The sequence below is a fragment of the Monodelphis domestica genome, chromosome 8, assembly GCF_027887165.1.
Source record: "Monodelphis domestica isolate mMonDom1 chromosome 8, mMonDom1.pri, whole genome shotgun sequence".
NCBI classification, from domain to species: domain Eukaryota; kingdom Metazoa; phylum Chordata; class Mammalia; order Didelphimorphia; family Didelphidae; genus Monodelphis; species Monodelphis domestica.
Window position 1 is genome coordinate 99,523,250 of NC_077234.1, and position 9,414 is coordinate 99,532,663.

Genomic DNA, 9,414 nt, shown 5'->3' on the forward strand with positions numbered 1-9,414 from the left:
GATTCTTCCCAGAAATCAATGGTCTCTTCGATTTACAGATTTTTCACAGGTCGAACTCCAGTGCTAGTAGAGTGGTGGGGTTTTGCTCCCCTACATTGCTGCCACTTTTCATATCTTTTCTGTTTGGATAGCACTGCTTGCTTCCCTAACAGTTCTTTTGCCACTTGAAGCAGATGTTGGTGGCCCAGTTGTCTCAGTATCCTTTAGGGGCTTCCATTTGCTGTGCCTCTCAGTTCCTGCCTCCTGGCACCCAGCTCTCACTCCATCTGTTGAAAAATTGGTTAATGTATCATGCTGAATTATTTTGATTTTGAGAGATGGAAATAGTTCACAGAATCATTACATTTTAGCCTTAGAAAGGACCTCAGTAGCTTTCTAGTCTAAACAATATCTGAACAAAAAATAGTCAGAGGACCTGTGTGCAAATCTTGGGCACTTGTGACCTATATTGTCTTGGGCAAGTCACTTAACCCTCCTGAACCTCAGTTCCCTCATCTGTAAAATGTGAGGTTCTGACTAGATGGCTTTCTTTGTTCTGAATGACTAAGCAAACTTCTTTTTTACTAATTGTTAGATGGCAACTGTTAGATGTGAGAAATACCAAATGTCTCATTTCATTCAAACCTCAAACCTGAAGCTATTAGATTTCCTAGGTCAATGCTGGCCTTCTCTCTGGTTCTGGATATGATGCTTTTCTCAATTCTAAGTTTGAATCATCCTTTCACTCTGATGACTTGTTGAGCTTCTGAGGTCTTTTTCTGGGAAAGAAAAAATATAAAAAAAACCTCGAAGAAAATCAATCCCAAACTACTATCATTCTTTCCTTTGTGGAATTAATTTTTTTCACACCCAGATATAAGACTAATATTAGATAATGTTTGGATATTATAATAAAGACATATATCCTTCCTTAAAGCCAAAGCAAACTATGATTACTTCTATAAAACTTTACAAATATTCCCATTCATTTTCATTTTATTTCATTATGTACTGGTTTACATTTCCACATTTATCCCTTGAGGGATGCTAAGTTAAATATCTAATTCACTAGATGATTGTCTGGCAATCTGAATAGAGCACTATAAACCCACCATGCCATCAATTAGCTTCCTGAGTGTCTGAGACTGGAAGAACGGATTCACGAGTTTGATCTAGAAAGCCAAGATGGGGGAATTCCCAGGAAGGAAGACACCATTCTTGTCTGGGACCATGAGGGGAAGAGACATGGTGGTGGGCAGCTCCAAGTCTAGAGAGGATTTTGGGCCAGGCAAAACTTATGACAACTTTAATACAGAATCATTAAAAAAGATTAAAGATCATGTAGTCTGGAATGAGGTATAGTTCTTTTATACAAACTACCAATTTTTTATACTTTGTAATTCCAAATTTGTGTATGCTATTTTCCTTTGCAAGTAAATTATGAAAAATAAATTCTAGTGATCTGGAGTGTGTTTAGACAAGAGGAAGAAGGTAAGAAATGGGTGCCAGGAAAGTGTCACAACAAGAGGAGGAGGAAAAGGAAGTCTCAAAAGGAAGAGAACATGTAATTAGGTGTTGAGTGGGGCAGATCTTTGAATCCTGAGAGTCAATTAATACTCGGGGACCAGGAAGGTTATAAGATCATATATATAATTTGCTCTGTAATCCCTTAAATATTCAAGCAAGAACTAGTAATCACAGTCTTCTTTAGCTTTAAGGAAGGATGTATACACCTTTCTATCCAATCACTGTTATCCAATATAATCTCACTAATATTTGGTGAAGTATATAAGAAAAATAAATGGTTACATTTCTAATCAACTTATTTATTAAAAAAAAAAACACCCTTACCTTCTGTCTTAGAATTCATACTAGTATTAATTCCAAGGCAGAAGAGCAGCAAGGGCTAGGCTCTTTTGGGGTTAGGTGACTTGCCTAGGGTCACACAGATAGGAAATGTCTGAGGATAGATTTGAACCTAGAATCTCCTGTCTCTAGACCTGTCTCTCTGTCCACTTAGCCACCTAGCTGCCTCTACTTCTAATCAATGTAAAAATGTGGGTTTAAATTCTGAGGAATTTACCAGGCTGACCCTAGATTTAGGATAGAGTGCTGGTCCTATAGCCAAGAGGATCTGAGCTCAGATCTTTGCAGCCCACCCCTTACACAGGCTTACAGAGCAATGCCCATCTTTTAATTCTCTGCCATCTTCTCTAGCACCAGCTGCCTGACACAGACTGCCTGTTAGAGAGGGCTGGATGTGACATTTCTGGTGAGTGGCTGTTGCCTTCCCTCTTCTCACAGGATGGCTGGATTTGTCCCTCCTGCCCCTCCGCATTTCACACCTACACATAGAGTCTCTCTTTGCTGTTCATCATTTGGTTCCTGATACTTTTTCTTCTTCTAACTGTGATGAGAGCAATTTCCTACTGTGTGTTCTTTTCAGAAATTCAGCCCATCCTCTTTGTTTAGCAATAGCTAACTTTCTTTTGGATCCCATAAAGCTCTGGAAAACTGCCAGCCAACTAATTCTTTCAGATAGACTCTCTTAGCTTGGGTGCAGAAAGAATGGTAATTGTTCAAGGTTTATCATGTGATTTCTTTGCAATGATCCTGTCAGGTGGGTGGTACATACATATTCCTGAGATGAAGAAATGGAGGCCTGGAGAGGTAGACTCACTTGTTTAAAGTCACATAGCTAGTATATATACATATACACACATAAATGTATATTAAACACATGTGCATTTAAATATATTAAATATATTTAAAATAAAAATGTATATTAAATATATAAATTATAAAATACATAAATATAAATACTATAGTAATATAATTGTTATATAATTATATGTATTCCATATAATTTATATAGTAGATAATATAATTTATAGTTGTAATATATATTTATATAGTAGATAATATAGTTTTTATAATTATATTATCTAATTATAAAAATTATTAATGAATTAATATATAAAATAATATAAAACAGAAAATATAATAAATACATAAAATAATAAAAATATAAATATGCATATATTAAGTTTATATGTATAAATATATATTTTTATGTTTATTTTAGCAATCCTTACCTTAGGTCTTAGAATCAGTACTATTTATTGGTTTCTAAAGCAAAAAAGTGATAAGGGAATGCAATGTGGTTTAAGTGACTTGCCCAAAGTCTGATAACTAGGAAATGTCTGAGGCCATATTTGAACGCAGAGACTCATGTTTCCAAGCCTGGTTCTCTATCACTGAGCCACCTTGCTGCCCCCACAGAACTAGTGTTTTAATTAGATCTTGATTCTGAGTTCAGTGCCATGACATGGCTAGAGACTATCTTCCAGTGAGGTCCAGAAGCTTGCCCTACAAATAATTTTCAACTTCTAGGGTTACTATAAGAATTAATTATGGGGCAACTAGGTGGCTCAGTGGATTGAGAGCCAGGCCCAGAGATGAGAGGTCCTGGGTTCAAATTTGGCTTAGATACTTCCTAGCTGTGTGACCCTGGGCAAGTCACTTAACCCCCATTGCCTAGCCCTTACCACTCTTCTGCCTTGGAACCAATACAGAGTATTGATTCTAAGATGGAAGGTAAAGGTTTAAAAAAAGAATTAATTGGGTAATTGACAGTTATTATTACCTACTTGGTGAAGGGCACTGTGATAGGTTTTGGGAAAACAAAGGTTGGATTAGGCAAGACAAAGTGCCTGTCCTCAGGGAGCTTTATAGTCTAGTGGTGGGCAAAGTTACCAATACAATGGTGGTAATCAATATCACTGGATAACTGCACTGTAGAATTCCAGAACGAGGTGCTAGGCAAAATCTCATTAAAAGAGGGAGGAGACAGAGAGACAAGGGACCCCAGAAAGCTTTGGGGAAAGGGGGGCATTTGAGCTGGGCTCCCGAGTATGAACAATCCAATGAGAGAAAATAGGGAAGAAGGAGTTCAGAGGGTAGCAAAGAGGTGTCAGGGTATAACACTATGTAGTCGGGGACAAAATGTCCATTTTGCCTGGAGTAGAGTACATAAAGATGAAGTAGTGACATGAGATCAAACTGGAAAGTGGTGTTACAGCAGGTTGGGGAGGGACTTGAAGGGAAGATGAAGTCTGAATTTTGCTGGGAAAGCAATATTTTATTGAAGATATCTCTGTATTTCTGAAGAGGGAAATACTATCTTTTTGGCTACTCAGGATTTGCATCCTTCATGTCATTCTCACTTTTACTCACCCCACATAGTCAACCAGTAGCCATATGTAGAGTTTCTACTTTCCAAGGATCTCTTGATTCTATTTCCTTCTTTCCATTCAGGCAGCTACCACCTTATCAGCAGCCTCTTATCAAATCCTGGGTGGACTATTGGATTAAACTCCTAATTGGTTTCCAGACTTCAAGTCCTTTCTCATTCCAGCCTGCCTTCCGTACATCCTCCAAAGTGCTTAAAAAGCAAGTTTGACCATGGCCACCCACTAATAAACTCCCCAAACTCTAAGATCAAGAATAATCTTTGTGGTTCAAAGCTCTTCGCCACCATGTTCCTTCCTATCTTTCCAGCATTATTACCTATCACTCCTCCCCTCCATACACTCTTTGGTCCAGCCAAATTGACTTTCTTGCTCTTCCTGACATCTGATACTCCATTTCTTACCTCTCTACTCTCGTCCAGGCTGTCCCCCAATGTCTGGCGATGCAACTCCTCCTTTTAGAACCTCTGGTTTTCTTCAGTATTCAGCTCAAGAATCACCTTCATGAAACATTCTTCTCTAGTCACTTTAGCTGCTAGTCCCTTCCTTCTTACCTTTAAGGTTACGTCATATCAGTTGGGTAAGGATTTTTTATGTGCCTGTAAATGTACATATTATTTCTCCAAAGTTCCCATTCTGTAAGGCATTGCTTTATTTTAGTCATTGAGTTACACAATACTGACCTGATAAATGCTTGTTGGCTAACCAATTGATTTTTGAGCAGAAGAGTGACATGACCATTTAATACATTTAATAAACATTAATTTAATTTAATAAACAATATTTTAGTGATGGCATGAAGTTTGTAGGGAGAAAGCAGAAGAGGGGAGATTTTGAAAGAAAGCAGGAATAGATTGGTAGTGATGAAAGCCTGGAAGCCTGGATTGCTATTTCTGCCCCTTGTTGGTGGGAGGGTTGAGTCTCTTATTCATAGGCAGTCTTCTGGTTTTTTGCCTGCTGGAGTTCAACAGTTCAAATATAGGAGTTTCCTGGACTCTCTCCAAGTTGTTTTCAAATTCTTACCTTCTCTCTGGAGTTCTTGGTACATCATCTGTATGGAGAACCAGTAGCAGGTCAAGCTTGTGGAGTCAGCAGTGAACTAAAGGAAGAAATTGAGGGGTAGGTGGATATCAAGAGAGAAAATTGTGTTGTTCAATGAGAACAAACCCCCCAACTGAAGTAGTTTTAGAAAATAAATTTATTAGGTCATTTGGTAGAGGAGAGAGCCAGAAAGAAGGGGGGGGGGACTCTACTCCCCAAGTTCTGGAAGGTTTACATTATATAGGATTTTTAAAAAATCTGTGATTATATTTATTATAATAATAGCTGACATATTGTATTTTAAAAGACTTACAAATTGCTTTACATAGATCATCTTATTTGATTCTTTTTTAATTGAAAAAATTTTATTTAATTAATTTAGAATATTTTCCCATGGTTACATGATTCACATTCTTTCCCTCCCCTCCTCCTTTACTTCCCCCCACCCCCATAGCCAACACACAATTCCACTGGGTTTTACATGTATCACTGATCAAGACCTATTTCCCTATTATTGATAATTGCACCAGGGTGATCATTTAGAGTCTACATCCCCATCATATCCCCATTGACCCATGTGATCAAGCAGTTTTTTTTGTGTGTTTCTACTCCCACAGTTCTTCCTCTGAATGTGGATAGCATTCCATTATATAGGATTTTAATCAACAAAGGCTTCCTCACAAAAAGCATATATGAATCACATGAAAGGAATCCAGAACACGTAGGTATGGAAACCTAAAATAAAAATGTTTTGGGTAGAGCCAGGACCTTGGGGAACCCTAAATTCTTTGATGATATTCCTGGGTTTCAGATAATGTCACTAAGACCCAGTGATATTCTGAATGCTAACAACTTCTAATCATATAAAAGTGTATTTGAACAGGATAATAATTAATAAGTTTTCTGAACAATATAATAGATCATTTATTTTAATAATGACAATAGAAACAATAATGACGATAATGATAATAATAACTAAGAAATCTCATTATTTGCAAAGTGGAAATAGGCAGCTGTTTCATATATGTATGTATGCATATATATATGCATATAATTTTTTCCAGCTAGGTAGCACAATGGATAGGGAACAAGACCTAGAATCAGGAGAACCTGTGTTCAAATCTAGCCTCAGAAACTTTCTAGCTATATGACCCTGGTTAAGTCATTTAAATCCCAATACCTAGCTCTTGCCACTCTTCTGTCTTAGAATAGATATAAGAATAGATATTAAGATAAAAGATGTAAATGCTTTAAAAAAAGATTTCCAAAGTTCTTTCTTCATGATAGCCTTGTGAAGTAGAAGTCCAAGTATCATGATGCCCATTATACAGATGAAGATACTACATTTCCAAGAAGTTAAGATCTACCTTAAATCTTTTTTCTTTTTAAACCTCACTGACCTTTCTGGCTTATGTACTATATCTCTCTTACACTTAGTAAGTGTTAGTGATGGAGTTTGTATTCAGGTCTTCGATTTCAGGCTGAACTGGAAGGTCTAGATGCTATACCCCAATCCAGTCCTACTGAACTCACTTAATAAGCACTGATTAAATTGAACTGAATTCCAGGCAGTCCTAGAGGTGGTTGGGTCCTGGAGGGAGCCAGAATCACCTGGATTCTGCTCAAGAAGGTTGGACACCAAATTTACTTCTCTAAGCTTTATGAGCCAACACGTGATTTAGAGTTTGAATGAACCCTACAGATCATCTAAATCAAATATCTTATTTTTCATCAATGATGAAATTGAGACCCAGAGAGGTTAAACAACTCACCCAAAATCATATGACTAGTAAGGAAACAAAGTTAGAATCTTGAGACCTAGATCCTCTAGCTTTTGCACCACTGCTCTTGGTTCTGTATGACAACTAATGCCTAGTATAGAGCAATTTTGAAAATGCACTTGCTCGATGTCCCAAGGTACAGTGTGACTGTAGCCTCCTTCCCTCCCCCCATGGATGTGGGGGACTTAAAAGATCTTCCCTTTCTGTCTCATAGATATTTGGAGCCCCATTGAGCCAGTGGGGAAATCAGAACTCAAAAGATGCCCTAGTACACTCCTGGAGCCAGAGGGTCCAACAGTGGAGTTGGAAATAGAATCAGGTCTCCTGGGGCCAAATGAGCCATTGGCCTTCTTGACCCTCATTCACAATGGTTGCTTTGCTCAGTGCTTCAAGCAAAAGAGAATAAAGAATGGGATGGTTTTGTTACAACGGGAGCAGACTTAGAGGCATATCTAATAAAAGGGGAAATACAATGGGCTCAGAAATTCTTGATCAGAAGTCGAGTTAATGGAGAGCACAGGGCAAAATACAAAGTAGAATTTCAGAAATACTATTATAATAACAAGAACTTATCTTTTTATAGTGCTTTCAGGTTTAAAAAAAAAAAGCATTTTGTTGAAGGCTTTTGTTTTTGCATCATAGTAATTTCCAGAGATATATCTCCTCTATTCAGTAAAACTCCCTTTATAACAAAAAAGGGAAAAATATAAGCAAAACAAGTTGATGTATTAATTATATTTGACTTGTGCTTTTGGGTTTAATATCAACTCTTTGAGGTAGAAAATACAAGTGCTATTTTCTCCATTTTATAGATAAAGAAAAAGAAGCATTAGAGAGGTTGTGATTAGCCCTTGATTTTGCTAGAAAGTGAGTCAGGAGCATTGCATAGCTTGTTTGAACATAGATTCTTGTATGTTGTCTCTTCCGTTACATTTTGAGCTCTTGCAGAAAAGGGATCTTCTTTTGCTACTTTTCGTATCTCCAGCACTTAGCACAGTGGTTGCCATATTTAATGTCAACCTGATTGATTGACTTCAACCTGGCTTTTCTGCTTCCAGCCCCCAAATTCTATTGTTCTTTAATTGTTTGGCATCCACAAAGTATCCTGGCAAGTACACTGGCTTTGGACTTAAAGGACCTCATTTTGAATTCAAAATTGCTCTCTAGCTATGTGATTTTGGGTAAATGACTTTATTTCTCTGAGATTCCATTTTATTATCTGTCAAATGAGAGGACTTGAATGGTGTCTAAATTCCTTCCTGTTTCAGCTCCTCTAATCCTGTCTTGCTTACTCAGCAAGCCTGTAAGCTTCTTGAGGGAAGGGACTGTGTCTTTTTTCATTTGTGGTTTTTAAACAAATATATAAACCACCTAGCATCACCCCAAACATTTAGTTTCGTAAACTGACAAGGCTGTAGTCTTTAGTGAAGTATGGAATCTTACCTCATCTGGAACAACTTCAAGGGCTGACAACTTGGATTGTGTCCCCCAGGCTTTCTCCAAGTCTTCATGCTTTAAGGTTACCCTTCTGGCTCCCCATAAGGGGAAGCTAAGGAACGCTGTGGAGAGAATGGTGGACCTGGAGTTAAGAAGACTCATCTTCCCGAGTTCAAATCTGGCCTCAGAAGGTGTGACCCTCAGCTAGTCACTTAGCCCTGTTTGCCTCAGTTGCCTCATCTGAAAATGAACTGGAGAAGGAAATGGCAAACCAGTCTGGTATCTTTGGCAAATGAACTCATGAAGTGTCAATCACCACTGAAAACTGAAATAGTAATAACTAATATTATATAGTACTTTGAAATTTGTGAGCCCTTTCAAAGTTTCCAGAGTGCTTTATACATCATGGAGGTAAGTACCATAAATATCATTATCTCCCCTTATACACAGAAGGAAACTAAGGCATAGAGCTTACCTGTCCTGCTAACTTTGTTGTGGTTGTTTAGTAGTTTTAGTCATTTCTGACTTTTAGTGACTCTATTTGGGGTTTTCTTGGTAAAGATACTAGCATAGTTTGCCATTTCCTTCTCCAGTTCATTTTATAGACTTTACAGTGAGGAGTTAGACACAAATGAAAACAAATGAACAACCTCTCAATCCCTAAAATCCATTGGGCTGAAGGGCAGGAGGCAGAGGACCTCACCTACATCTTACAAAAAACTCCCAGGGCAATTCTGACCAGAGTTACAATAATCACAATCACAACACTAATCTTTCTCTTTGGTCCAAATCGGTGACTGCAAGGGGATAGGAACCTTCCAGGAAGGCATCTCCTTTAACCAAGGCACATCAGTAACCTTTTCTTGCCATTCAGAGTCTTGGGGTGTGCCTGTAGCTTGGAAAAGAATTGGAAAAGAATTTTCTGG

General features: G+C 37.8%; 1 long non-coding RNA gene across 1 annotated transcript; it reads right to left on the reverse strand.

Annotated features, from left to right (window-relative positions):
- Positions 1–5,025: 5,025 nt before the first annotated feature.
- LOC130455850 (uncharacterized) lies at positions 5,026–9,414 on the reverse strand. The gene is made up of 3 exons (XR_008914040.1): positions 9,304–9,414; positions 8,495–8,610; positions 5,026–5,328 (listed from the first exon to the last, which is right to left on the reverse strand). It is a non-coding gene; the product is annotated as an uncharacterized LOC130455850 (long non-coding RNA).